Here is a 15,383-nt window from a genome sequence, read left to right as displayed (position 1 = left end):
TGCAATTGCATGTCATATTTGTGCAACTTTTCTGTGTAAATATATTTATTCCATGTTTTTGCTGATAACTAGAAAATGCATAGTAATTAGAATATAACTTAGAAAAATGTGATTCTTGTTTTGTTAGCTTTGCATGGAGGTTTAGTCTCTGGGAAAAATATGTCACACAATATTTTCTATATAAATTAATTTATGATGATTTAAATGCTTGCATGGCAGTGGTTTATGATTTTTAATAAATAATTGGATCATGCAATTAATCTGGAAATTTTTGTTGGTGTTTCTTATGTTAGTAAGTAATTTATAAAAATATGAAATCTGTTGTTTGACACTTGGTCAACAGTAGGGTATTTCTACTTAATTATATAGAATAAACTTGTGTTTTTGTATAGGCCAAACTATCTGGCCAAATATTGTGAAAAATTTGTGGTAGACTTTATATTTGACCTGTGACCTACTGTAATTTTTGTGGAATTTATTGATGACCAGAAGTACCTGCTACTGTTGTAGGTCTAATAATGGTTAAATGAATTAAAGCTTGGTATACATAAGATACATAAAATAAGTAGTGTTTGGTGTATCTTTGAAGCATCATGTTAGTTTGTTGGTTCATAATGATAGCAACTTGTAGGAGAGAATGCAATAGATGCTTAATTTGATTACATGTTCTTGGATGATGTTGACTACCTTGTAGAAATAGTTTCTTGTCTCATCCATACACCATGTTATGATCATCTGGTATTCACTTGCATAAGCATTGCACCCCAGGCATCTCGCACTCTACTCATGAGCACACATGCATCATACAGGCTCGTAGGAGAACGAGGTGGGACCCGAGGAGCAGGAGGAGACCCAGGAGCAGGAACTTCTGGGAGGACCAGAGCTGGAAGGAGAGCTGTAGGAGTGCCCAGACCATAGGCCTAGCACGTTTGAGAAAGGCAAGCACCGAAGCATTCTAAGTCTCCCTATTCTCGCCAACTTAATTGATATATTATGATTGTTCTACTATGCTGCATTTAAGTGATAGGAATTGCTTGATACCGTTGATGCATATTTACTCCTTGATATCACCACCTGTTCCTCTACCTTGTCCTATGTAGATAGGCTCAGAGTCTATGCTTAGCTTGCTTAGTACGGTAGAAGTCGGGTGATTTCCTGTCACCTGTGAGATATAGGTGGATACCTGAATGTTAGCTGTCAATGCTATGATGAACAGTAACCAAGTGTGGGAATGAATTTGAGATCGGGCAGGGTCTTATGGTGGTGTTGACCATAGTGCCCCTGCCTGTCAATTAAAGATCGATCGTTGACAGCCCTCTTCTCATGTTGAACGCATGCCCCACACTTAGCTGGAAGGATAAGTCGTTCCAACCGCGAAGCCTGAACACTATCCGGGCCGGGAGTCGAGCCGCCATGCGCTGTATTGGTGATGGTTGAGGAGAATGATGAGGGCGCGGTGCGCAACCTTGGTATACCTTGGATACCTGGTCACCGAAACGGTCCTCGGGTACTGGCGTTGCCTGCCGAACCCGTGATTTGGTCCTGGATAGTGTAATATGGTGATCTGTAGCTCACTTGATCAGTGAGTGTGGTTTGTGTGGGGAATAACTCGCCAGCTGGTCAGAAATCGATTCAAATCATCATCGCTCCTGGATAGTGAGCACTTGACATGAGCCCCGTCCTCATAGTGAGGACTATGAAACACTTGGGTTGTGATAAGTAATGAATTGTGAATGCTATGATAAGGTACTATCATATCACAACACTTGTTTGCAATAGTACAGGTGCAAACCTAGATGATTGGTAACAATAATATTTAATTTGAGCTAAATAAAAGAAAGAAGGATATTGGATTATAATTCTAGTTGGGCAACGCTGTTATACCAAGGTTTCAGCTACCCCACTATACAGCCTTCATGATCCTTGAAGAGTCTTTTATTTTTTGTTTATGATGGGTAAGTCTAGCTGAGTACATTCTCGTACTCAGGGTTCCATTCCCATGTTGTTTTGCAGATGGTCAGATGTACTTTGGTTATTGCATTCACTGGTTGTACCCAACAATGGGTGATGACTAGACCAAGGGCGATGATCACTCTACCTCCTCTTTTGCTGTTGCGGGAATGATCAAACTATGGCACTATATCAGATTAAGTGTGTGTGTGTGTGTTATTTTAAAACTATGAAGCTTCCGCTACTCTTGAACCTGGTTTGTAATAGCTTTAAGTGAACTCCGATGTATTTACTGAATGTTGTGAACTGGATGTAACTGTGGATGGTGATCGCTAGACTTATTACGATCTTGACTGTATGTATGAGTTGTGGTTTGAAATACTTCGAGATTTCATGGACTACCGGGATTATATGGGCTTAAGCATGATAGTTCGACTATGCAAATGGTCACTATTTGGCTTAATCTCTTATAATTTGGGCGGTTCTGTTACAGCTGGCATCGGAGCAAGGGTTCAGCGAATTACTGTTCATAAGTACGTTCTAAAACAAACTTAAATCGGTTAATAAAAGTTAACTATCAAAATAATGATAATCAAGGTGTTAAAATGAGTTTTTGGACTCTAAGGTGGCTAGTTAATAAAAGTTAACCATGGTCATATCCTTTATGCCCAGTTAAGGACTCTAAGGTGGCTAGTTAAGTACTGACTTGGGGGTTATGCATCATATTTCGATTACGTCGCTCATACGGCGTGTAATAGTATGAGTGCCATTCACTTGAGTGGTAATGTATGGATCATCTTCCCTCTATGCCATGGTAAGTGGGAGCTATGAGAGTATGATCGGATACAATGCCGATCTAGGGAAGTGTTTTGAGGTGCTGTGTCATGCACGCATATTCAGTGTGCCTGGAGATAGTACCACATGTTGGTAGTTTCCGTCCTGAGAGGCGATGCCGTCATTAAGGCGATGATGTGGGTAGTGGCACGCCATATGCATAGATGTGGTGTCTGTGTGTGTGGGGTGCACAGTTTTAAATTCTTGTTCTGCATGTTCATACTAGGGTTGGGCTGAAATGAGTTTTCTGCAGGTACACTAACCACGTTCTTGCTTAGAACGCTAGTTACGCTACGAGAGAACGTTATGTGCCACCGCATATACCGATTAGCATTGACTTTTATTTCTAAGTTTGTGAGATCGTAAGTTCGTTCATGCATCATGTTCGTTCATATCATTACTTAATTCATCCACTTATTTAAAATCCGTCCCAATTTCAATTAACATGATAAAAGATAATCCTCAGTCCTACCCAAGGTATTCTATTTTCAGCAGATGGCACGCACTAGGCTCACCGCTCGCAAGTCCACTGGTGGGCGGGCCCCTCGCCATCATTGGCACCTAGGAGCTCGCATCACAAGAGCAAGTTCCTAGGGGAGTTTGGGATGCCTACCTTGCTCTAGAGAGTGCTCAGTTCAAGGGGGTATCCTGAAGGAAGGGAACCTCGCTACTATTGGAACAAAGAGTAGCTTGGTGACGGGACCCTGGTGGGGATTGAGGCAGTGATCCCTACCAGTGGAGGTGACCCCGCCTGGGGTGGTTGGGTGTACGAGTCCAAAGGTACCATACCTTTCCAAGGTGCCAGCAGGGCTGCTTTTGCGGTTCTGAGGGACATCATGGAGAGGTTTCCGCAGGAGCTGGCCCACGCCTTCTCTGGGGTGTTTCCCCGGGGTGACCCCTACAGTTCAGTGTGGGACCAGTCCAAGGTGAATGCTCTAGAGAGGGGTGCGGATGAGGATCAGCATAGTGACAGTATAGCTATGAGTGCTATGTTCGCGATGATGAAGACCTATGGGGGATCTAGAGCGCTGCTTGGGACGCTTGTCTGGGTCTCTTCTGACAATTCAGGATAAGAAGTGCCAGCTACAGCGTGAGTTTGACAGTGAGGTTGAGAGGCTGCTGGCAGAGTTGGCCCGTGTGACTCTGGAGAGGGAGCAGGCAGTCCAGAGGAACAGTGAGCTGAGTCAGGATCTGCTCGCAGTGAGAGCAGGGGGACAGGGTGACCACCGCTCACAGAAACTGTGAGCGCATGCTAGTTCATGTGTTTGGTCAGAGGAATGAAGCCTGGCACGAGGAGGACACCCTAAGGGCCCGACAGCTAGAGCTTGAGCAGCAGCTAGCTAATGCTGAGGAGTACAATGAGAACCTGCATGAGGAGATCCACCAGCTGCATAACCAGCTCCACCCTCACCACCTGCCTGGAGCAGGTGAGTTAGATTATGAGGATGAGATGGATTAGGATCCGGAGATGGAGGCAGCCGCTCGTGGAGATGAGGACTAGGAAGGTTCTGACATGGACAGTGACCATAGCGAATAGATGCTAAGGCTCTAGAGCTAGTCCTTCTTTTGCAGTTGTTGTTGCATGACATGTGTTGTAATCTATTGGATCTTGGATGTGTAAGACTTTATGTGTTGAGTTGTGTTGATGCTGAAAGTCCAGTGTATGTATGCTGGCAATTTTGGATGTATGCGAACCCTATTGGCTAAATGTTAAGTAATCAGTTAGCAATGTTATGTGTGGATGATGAATTGTTATGCATCTATTTATTGTGTGGATTTATCTCTCATCAGTAAATTCAGTGTGGCACGATTTTGCATATATCTACCGGTTGACCACAACTCCTAACGACTGCTTATCGTTGACGCATGCAGATGGTGCAAACGCGTGGCGGGGGTAACAACAACCCCGGTGTTGGAGAAGGTTCCTCCGGAGGTGGGGCTTGCAAAAATGAGCATAGAGCACCAACACCGCCACCACCACCGCCCCCTCCATACACTGCAGACGTGTTTTTCGCGTAGTTTCTGGGGAGCCAACGCAACATGGAACAGATGCAGCGCAACATGGAAGAAGCCCTGCGCAATATCACCGACAACACCCGCCGTGGTGATAACCAAGGCGGCCGTGAAGTAAATCAGTACAGCTCTTTCAAGGATTTCATGGATACCAAACCACCAGTCTTTAAGGAGGCCGTGGAACTTCTTGAGGCAGATGAATGGATTAACACCATGGAGCAAAAGTTCCGTCTCCTTCGAATGACTGAAGAGCTCGAGGCAGAATATGCAGCGCATCAGTTGCAAGGGCCTGCTAGGATATGGTGGTCCCATCATCGCACCACCTATCCAAAGGGGACCCTGATCACCTGGAATCGCTTCACCACCGCCTTCCGGGGAAACTATATTCCTCCAGGTGTGGTGGAAATGAAGATTGGAGAATTCATGAAGTTGTTCCAGGGAACTAAGTCTGTGAAAGAGTATCTGCACGCTTTCAACAATCTTGCTCGTTACGCTCCAGAGTTCGTGAACACAGAGGCCACAAAGATCGCTAGTTTCTAGAGAGGCTTGAGCCCAAAGATGTTGAAGACTATGGGTACAGGGACCGGGGCTACTTTCAATGCCTACATCAGTGACTGCCTAACCCAAGAGAACAATAACCACAACTATAGTGCATCCAAGTCACGCAAGAGGGCTTTCGAAGCCGGGTCATCTCAGTCCAGGGCACCAGTGGCAGGACGTCAATAGTATCATCCTGCTGCCCTAGGTGCTAGGTTCCGACCGCCACAGAAGAGGAACACAGGGCATCCAACGTAGCAAAAGCCGTACAAGGTAGCAGTGGCTCCCGCAAAGCCAAGGGCGAATCAAGCTGCAGCACCTGCTGCCAACACCATGACCAAGGGGCCATGCTACAACTACCACAAGATGGGACACTTTGCTAAAGAATGTCCCTACCCCAAGAAGCAGCAGACAACCTACCCAGCTCGTGTGCACCACACCTCGATAGAGGAGATCCCGAAAGGAGAACCAGTAATAGTTGGTATGTTCCATGTCAACCAGCATCTTGCAGTTGTTTTGTTTGGTTCTGGATCATCGCATTCATTCATGAGCCAAGCATTTGCACAAAAGCATGACCAAGCAGTAACAGATCTGAGGTATGGCTATCGCATCAGCTCGGCAGGGGCAGATGTGTTGACAAATAGAGTGGTCCGAGGGGCGACCCTGGATATAAGTAACTGTGTGTTCCGAGTAAATCTAGTGGTCATGCCTGGGTTAGTTTTGGATGTTATCATGGGCATGAACTGGATGAAGGAGTGGGATGCTGTTATAGATGCCGGGAAAAGGGTGTTATCTCTCAGGGAGCCTCAGGGCAGTGTTTCTTTTCAAGTACCCCTGCCTCGTCGGTTTGACTTTGCTAGCATCTCTTATGCTATGCAAGTGGTTCCTTTGCCCCAAATCCGCATGGTCTGTGAGTTTCCTGATGTTTTTCTAAAAGAATTGCCAGGACATCCCCCGGTTAGGGAAGTAGAGTTTGCTATAGAGTTGATACTAGGTACAACACCCATCTCTAGAAGGCCGTACCGAATGCCGCCCAACGAGCTCGCTGAATTGAAGTCTCAACTGAAGGAGTTGCTGGATAAAGGTTTCATCCGGCCAAGTTTGTCGGATTGGGGTTGTCCGGCGTTGTTTGTGAAAAAAGAAGGATCAATCGTTGTGCATGTGCGTGGACTATCGTCCACTCAATGCGGTAATGATTAAGAATAAGTATCCCTTGCCAGGGATTGATATCCTATTTGATCAGTTGTCAAAGGCAAAAGTGTTATCCAAGATAGATTTAAGGTTCGGGTATCACCAAATTAAGATCCGCCCGTAAGATATACCAAAGACTGCTTTTTCTACTAGATATGTGTTGTATGAGTATCTTGTCATGTCCTTTGGGTTGACGAATGCTCTTGCATACTTTATGTATCTGATGAACTCAATCTTTATGCTAGAGTTAGACAAGTTTGTTGTGGTGTTCACGATGACATTTTGGTCTATTCAGAGAATGAGCAAGATCATGCTGAGCATCTGAGAGTCGTGCTGACACGACTGTGAGAATATCAGTTGTATGCAAAGTTCAGCAAGTGTGAGTTCTAGCTGAAGAAAGTTCCTTTCCTAGGGCACATTCTGTCGGAAGAAAGGATAGCTATGGATCCATCAAAGGTATAGGAGGTTATGGACTGGAAGGCACCAACTTCTGTCTTGGAGGTTCGAAGCTTTCTTGGTCTAGCCGAGTATTATCGTCGTTTCATTCCCGACTTCTCCAAGATAACTAAGCCAATGACCAGTTTGCTGCAAAAGGATCATAAGTTCGCTTGGACAGAGGAGTGTGAAGTAGCCTTCCGCACCTTGTGAAAGCTACTAATGACTGCTCCTGTTCTAGCACAACCGAATATCGAGAAGCCTTTTGATGTGTTCTGCGACGCATCAAAAAGTGCTTTAGGTTGTGTGCTAATGCAATAAGGCAGAGTTATAGCTTATGCTTCACGACAGTGGAGAAAGCATGAAGTCAACTATCCAACTCACGACCTTGAACTAGCAGCTGTTGTGCACGCTCTGAAGATCTGGAGGCATTATCTGCTTGGGAATAAATGTCATATTTATACAGATCATAAAAGCCTGAAGCACATCTTCACTCAATCTGAGGTGAATATGAGGCAGCGAAGATGGTTAGAGTTGATCAAGAACTATGATCTCGAGGTCCACTACCACCCAGGCAAGGCTAACATGGTAGCAGATGCCTTGAGTCATAAACCACATTACCAAGTGGTCCAGTCTTTGTTTGAAGATGGTTTCAATCTCATGCATCCTGAAGTTTTATGTCACATACAACTTAGTTGATCACCTGAGAGTCAAGTCATCGAAGGTCAGAAAACAGACAAGGGCATTTCTCATATCAAAGAGAAGATCAAAGATGACCCAAAGACTCAGTTTCGAGTAGACAAGAAAGGAGTATTGTGGTTTCAACATCGGTTGGTAGTTCCGAAGAATTGAGAGCTAAAGAATCGAATCATGAATGAAGCACATATCTCAAAGCTTTCTATCCATCCTAGGAGTAGTAAGATGTATCAAGACCTAAAGTCTCACTTTTGGTGGACCAAAATGAAGAAAGAGATAGCAGCATATGTGGCCTGATGTGACACGTGTTGCAGAGTCGAAGCTATACACATGAAGCCCGCAGGGTTGTTGCAACCGTTGTCAGTTCCATAATGGAAGTGGGAAGAGGTCAGGATGGACTTCATCACGGGTCTGCCGACTACACAAAAAGGGAATGACTCGATTTGGGTAATCATAGATCGATTGACCAAGTCGGCTCATTTCATCCCAGTTAAGACTCATTACACACCTCCCGAGTATGTTGATATGTATCTGGCTGAAATTGCCAAGCTGCATGGTATTCCCAAGACCATCATACCAGACAGAGGTCCGCAGTTCACCACTCACTTTTGGGAGCGAATGCATAAAAGTTTGGGTACTATTCTGGTAAGGAGCATAGCGTATCACCCTCAAACCTCAGGCCAAACGGAAAGACTCAATCAAGTGCTCGAAGATATGCTGAGAGCTTGTGTGTTATCTTCAAGAGGATCTTGGGAATCATGGTTACCTTTGGCCGAATTCTCTTACAACAATAGCTATCAAGAGAGTATTAAGATGGCTTGGTTTGAAGCATTGTATGGTCGAAAGTGCAGGACTCTGTTGAACTGGGTCAAACCTGGTGAAAGGAGATACTACGGTATCGACTTCGTAAACAATGCTGAGAAAAAGGTACAAATCATAGAACAACATATGAGAGACGCACAATCACGACAGAAAAGCTATGCCGACAAGAGAAGAAGGCCGCTTGAGTTTAATGTGGGTGACTATGTTTACCTCAAGGTTACACCAATGAAGAAGGTTCAGCGCTTTCGAGTTCGAAGCAAGCTTGCACCTAGATATGTGGGAATGTATCAGATACTGGAATGGAAGGGCCCTGTGACCTACAAGATTCAGTTACGTGAAGCGTTGAGCTCGATCTTTCTGGTTTTTCATGTGTCCCACCTGAGGAAGTGTTTAAAGGTACCCGAGTAGAGGGTTGAACCTCGGGAAATCAAGCTAAAGGCAGATTTGGAATATAAAGAGCAACCAGTGGGTATTGTGGATGCCAAGGAGCGGGTAACCCGGAATAGAGTTGTCAAAACTTACTAGGTGGTGTGGAGTCATCACGATGATAGAGATGCCACCTAGGAAACTGAGGATTACCTAAAAGCAGTTTACCCAAAATTTCATAGGAAATGGTTAGTAACCCAAAATCTCGGGACGAGATTTCCCTAAGGGGGGAAGGGCTGTAACACCCTAGGTGTTAAGCATGCACTTAGTCTCATAGACTCACTCATAAGCATCCTCATCAAGCATAGCATGAGCATAGCATCACACAAGTATGGTAGCTTTTGAATTGTGATTTTATGTGATTAATTTAAATGAACTAAATTTGATAAAAATTGTATGCTTGCTTTAAAATTGCTTGTAATGACCAAAATAAGTTGGAATATGTTTTAGGAGAATTAAGAAAAATTTTGTGAAATTTTTGGAGCTATAGAATTTGAGAAATGGATTTTATACAAAAAGCCCCAAAATGAATTTATTTTTCTCGAACATGCAAGAGAGCTGCGTATCAATATATTAAGTGTTGGGCATTCTTAACGTCACTACCAAAAGTAGACTTAGTTTTCTAATTCTGATAACGGCGCCAAAAATGCCAAACCTATCTCTCAAGCCACTTAAGCCAAATTGTCATCCCCAACATGACATGAAAGACGCGATATTGAAATATGCAATTGCTCTTCTAAATAAATAATAAATGAGATCTGCAAGCGCACAGATTAATACCGATGTAGCATTTTAACCGGAAAGTATTCCAGGTATTGTTATTTATATTTTTACCACTGGGAAGGGGTTGCTAAACATCAATGTTGATTATAGAATGGAATATAGAATTGAGTACCTATCATTGCATGTATAACTGAGAGCATTTATCTATCTCTTTCATACAGGGATAAATGTCACATAAAGGATAGATAAAGTATGAATGGTGACAAGGATAATTAATCTGATCAGCATAACTTAGCCACATATAAATATGATAAGCACCTCAATAGATATTCTAGCAAGTCATAATCAATATATTGAGGTAGAACAAAGTCATATTCATAATATTGAAGAACAAAGATGAACCATTGAAGAACAATAGAGGAGTTACCAAGAATCCTCTTGATAGATCCGGAAACCAATCGAAGATTGACTCCTTCTAGTTCTAATCCTATGTAGCTATGCTAAACTAGAGATCTAATTGATGTGATGGCTCTAGGGCTTGATCAGAGGCTTCTTCTCCCAAGATGAATAATGAATTAAGGGTCAGAGGTCCTCTCCTCTAGGGGCTAGGGTGTCTGGTTATAGTCCTTTCAAGTGAATGTGGGCCGTCGGATCAAACTGACATTAATCGCACGGTTTTCCTTGATCCTTTAGGTCGGTGGAGCATAATCGACGAAGTTGGCTCTGATTGGCCCCGAGGCCAGGGCAGGCGGCCAAGGGGGGAGGGCGGTCGCCCTGCCCCCGAGCCCGTCCGGTCTCCCGTTCGTTCTCGTGGCTTCTGAACTCTTCTAGATGTTAGATAATTGAGCGCCACGTTAATATCTCTATGTAAACCCGACGTGTGGGCCTTTCTTCCATAATTCCTGATGACCCCCTGCAGAAATAGACAAACACCAAAACTCGTGGAATTCTATCAGATAAAACCCTAAGTCTGGATGTCGGTTGCATTTGGATCCTTTTCTTTGTTTATTTGATAATTAAATTTGATACTTAAGGACCGTCAACAAACTCCCCCAAGCTTACCTCTTGCTCGTCCCTGAGCAAGGATAATCTCAGTGATGGATCAGAAGTTGATGTAATGCCTTTAAAAATTAACGGTACACATGCTTTTAAATAAGGTCTCATCTCTGAGTTAGAGTAAACTGTCAAGACTTAAAACTTACTCATTTTACCTTTCACCATGGGACTTGTAACCGTCACTTTTGATCAGCTATAGCTCTAGAGTTTTTGCAGATTTTCAAATAAAACTCAGAGATTCCTTGTATGACTCTCTGAAATCTCTCTTTTGTGGTATTTCTGGATCCTTACCAAGGCAGTGATGGTATATGCCTTCTCTCTCAAAGTATGTTGTATTTGTAGTATAAGGCATAGTGACATTGCCTTCTCTATCATCCTACTCTAATAAGGCTTTGATATCTGGAGCTCATAGCTGGGAGATAAAGTATACATACTTACAAGACATTTATTGCATAGTCAAACCATGGATCCAGAGAAATAAGTCAATAAGTCAAATCAAGATGTGCATGTGTGGCGAATGAATGGTGTATGGTGATGATAGTGATAACAATGGTGAAAGTCTAATTCTACTTGTGCTCTTTTTGAGGGGATACATACCTTTCTTGCTCTTTTGAAACTTTTTGAGGAGAATGAGATGCTCTATATTTTCTTTTTCTTTCCTCTTAGGTGGGTATCTTGTACCCCTAATTCTACTGTCAGACACTTGTCCATTTTTACCTCTCGTCTCACTTTTTCTTTTCTTTCGAGGTTCCGGGCACTTGCCCCTTTTTATTTTCTCGTATCTTTTTTTTCTCTTTTTTTAGAGCACTCATCTCCTAAAATAATATAGCAAGTGGTAGTAACCAAGATAATTTGAGTATTTATTTCACAGGGGAAAACAGAAATGTTTTTGGCTATTCTCTCCCGGATTAGGAGTAGAATATTTTTGGGTGGTTCTGGAGATGGAAATGGGTGGATATATGTGGATGTGTGCTTCCGGAGTAGAAGCAGCATGTGTGAGTGAACGTGCCAGTGAATCTTGATTTTAACCACATGACAAGCTCCTAAGGGTCTACACAGCTTGACCACACTCAATGCTCATAAGTAGTAAAAAAGTAAATGTGTGACTCAAAGTCTAGCAAGCATGTATATATGGCTGTGGTAGGAATTTAAACTCTCATCATACAGGAACTCATCATGTGACATTTTAAAGATTTTCAAAGATAAAATTCTCTAGAATTCTAGCATCTCTAGGAACAGATAAACAGCAGCTCAACCTTCCCATATCATATCTGTTAACAACTTAGACTTCAGATCAAGTTCTCTTCCCACAAGTTCAGATTTAGAGCAAGCTTTAAAATATAATAGTTATGTCTAAACTAGAAAGAACTCAAATTTGAAAATTAGGCAGAGCAACTATTCATCATATCCATGCTAGAGTTTTATTATTAAGATTCAGTTTAGCATAGCCACTTTGTTTATTTATTAAGCACACTAAGCAAAAGATATATATATATATAAGCATAAAATCATTATTTGGTTTTTCATAGTTATGCATATTTATATTTTAATATAGTATAAGTATATAGATAGAAATACTTAGCAGGATAAATAGGGGTGCTCTCCCCCAAGCTGGATTTTTACGTAATTTCTTCTAATGTAGCTAGCAGGTGGCAGAGGTGTATTTGAAAGTCGGCAGCACCCTGATAGCGATTAGGATGTCCTCCGTTTGCTAGTCTTCTTGATCCTTGAATTCTGGGGAGCTCAAATAGACAACAAAGCTTGTGGAACTCATTAAGTGTTAGCATAAACATCTAGCCTTTATCATGTTGAGCCTCCTCAATAAATGTTACTCTCTATTTTTATATTTTCATTTTATAAAGCAGAAAAAATATTTATTTTATTTTTATACCACCACAGTGAATGTACTTATGGGTTTTATGCCACTCGTGTACTCACATGGGGCTTACTATTTTTTAACATTTTTATTTTCTTTTTAGGATACTACGAACATGATTAACTAAGCAAACTACTTGAAATAATTGAAAGGAAAAAAGATAACTACCAAGTTTACCTCTTGGCAAGGCGTTCGGTGTTTTTAAGTCCTCCAAACGGGACTTTCCGTTTTCTCAGTTGTCCTAGGATTCGTTGGATGGCGTAGTCGGTGCTTCCGGCGGCGCCTCTTCTTCGTGTATAGATATCTTCTCTCTCCACACCTGACTCGGTGCTACGGTCTCCTCAGGATAATTGTGTTCAAGCTGTATGTCTTCAGACCTTACAACTTCTCCTTCGTAGTCTGCCCATCCGTCCTTGATGATTTGCCTCCTCTGGTTGCGGTTGCATCGTCTTCTTCTTGTCCTGAGCTGCTTAGAGTCTTGAACTATATAATTGGGGTCAGTAAAATAGCAGCGTACCTTCTCTGAGGGGAAGTGCATGTGGACTTCTCCAGTTCCAATGTAGATGATTGCTTTAACGGTGCCGAGGAACGGTCTCTCAAGGATGATGGGTGGATCGTACTCATCTTCTGCCATGTCAATAACCTGAAAGTCTGTATGGACAAAATGATCGTCTATTTTGATAGGGACATCAGTTACTATACCTTCAACCTTTTAGAATGTCTGATCTGCCATCTGGAGCTGAATATATGTTGGTTTTAAGGGCATGGTTTCGAACAAGAGCCGATAGGAGACTGCGGCCATTATGTTGACGCCCGATCCGGTGTCGCAAAGTGTCTTGTAGAAGTTGTACCCATTTATGGAGCAGTGGATGCTTGGCATACCTGGGTCGTCCTTCTTGGTCAGAAACGGTGACTTAAGTCGATGATCTTGACCTCCATGAACTGCAGTGACCATCTTAGCTGACTTGGTCCACACTTGCTTGTTCCTGTTCCTCCTGTTGGTCCTCTTCCTTGGATCATGTCGGGATTGCTCCAGGATTTGTGTAGTCTTGTTCTTGAAGGAAAACGTCTCCTTCCTCCCCTTGATGTAGGAACTGATCTTAGCAGCACTAGCGTAGATGACAGCTCCCGAGGTGTTCAGGAATGGCCTCCCTAAGATGATGGGTGCCCTCTCATCATTACCGGTCTCTATTACCACGAAGTCTGCTGGGGCGTACAAGGTACCAACTCAGACGCAAAGGTTCTTCAATATTCCCTTTGGGAAACTTAACGCCTGATCTGCAAACTGCAAACACATGGTTGTCTCTAATAAAGGATATGTAAAGAATTTTTCATAGAGTACCCTGGGTATAATGTTGACACTAGAGCCAAAGTCACAGAGTGCTTCTAGGAAGTCCACCATGCCGATGGAGATCGGGATGATGGGGCGTCCTGGATCGCCTCTCTTGACCGGCAGAAGGTCAGTAGTTAATTTAGTGATGGGGTTACTCCAGTAGTTACCTGCATCAAACATGTCTACAAGATTTGCAGATTCTAATCCTTCCAGTTGTGATGGTATACAAGGGTTAGTAGCAGGAACAGCAGCAGCTATTTGATTTAACTGAGATTCAATCATTTTATTAAAGCTAATTTGATTCTTGATGGCCGTAGAGAAATTATCCATTCTATTATTTATATTTTCTAGCATTTTGTCATTAGATGCCAACTTAGATAGGTTATCCATTAGCTTTTCTTGATTAGACACTAACTCTCTCAGAGGTGGAAAATTATTATTATTATTGTAAGAATTATTACCTTGATAATTACCTGAGTAGTTAGGCCTATGTTGATTCCAACCTTGATTTTGCTGAGGACGGTTGTAGTAGTAGTAGTTGTTGTTGATGTAGTTCACATCCTCAAGCAGCTCAGGACAGTGATTGCCTGAGTGTCCAGTATCTCCACACTCCTCACAAGTCATGTGAGAGTCATAGATGTGCATAACTTCTTTCTTATCTCCAGCTCTATCATCGAGCTTCTTCATGAGCAGGTCTAGCTTGGCAGACAGCATGTCTACTTCCTTGAGCTGATGCATACCTCCACCTCTCTTGCGTGTCTGGGTCCTCTCTTCATTCCAGCCTTGGTTGGACGCCATCTTCCTCCACAAGAGCTGTGGCTTGTGGTATGGTGAGTGATAGGAATGCTCCTCCAGCTGCAACATCCATGGTCTCTAGGGCACTGTTGCCGAGCCCATGATAAAATGTCTGCATTAGTAGCCAACTCTCCATTCCATGATGGGGACATTCTAGGATGTAGTATTGGAAGCGCTCCCATACTTCTGGAACAGATTCATCATGTTGTTGCTGAAAACTTGTAATTTTCCCACGGAGAGCATTGGTCTTTCCCAAGGTAAAGAACTTAGCCAGAAAGTTCGTGGAGCAGAGTGCCCACGTAGTATTCTTCTCCTTTGTAGCGTAGAACCACTGCTTCGCTCTCCCCAATAGTGAGAATGGGAAGAGGCGAAGTAGTATAGCATCTCTGGGGACTCCTGATATGGTGAATGTGCTGCAAATCTCCAGGAAGGCACACTATACAGGCGGTTGGTAACATATTTCTACAGGCGTTTTCTAGATCCGCCTGCGCTGGAGGCCAGTATAAATCGTCCATTTCCACAGGCGGTTGCTTGAGAGCCGCCAGTAGAAACCATTTACACAGGCGGCTCTCTTAGGCAACCGCCTGTGTAAATGTTCATTTACACAGGTGGTTCCCTAAGAGAGCCGCCTGTGTAAACCTATTAAAATATGTATTATTAATTAATTAATTAATTATTTATTTTATTGTTATTATT

Source organism: Sorghum bicolor, chromosome 10 (assembly GCF_000003195.3).
Source record: "Sorghum bicolor cultivar BTx623 chromosome 10, Sorghum_bicolor_NCBIv3, whole genome shotgun sequence".
Taxonomy (NCBI): domain Eukaryota; kingdom Viridiplantae; phylum Streptophyta; class Magnoliopsida; order Poales; family Poaceae; genus Sorghum; species Sorghum bicolor.
This window is presented reverse-complemented; position numbering follows the sequence as displayed.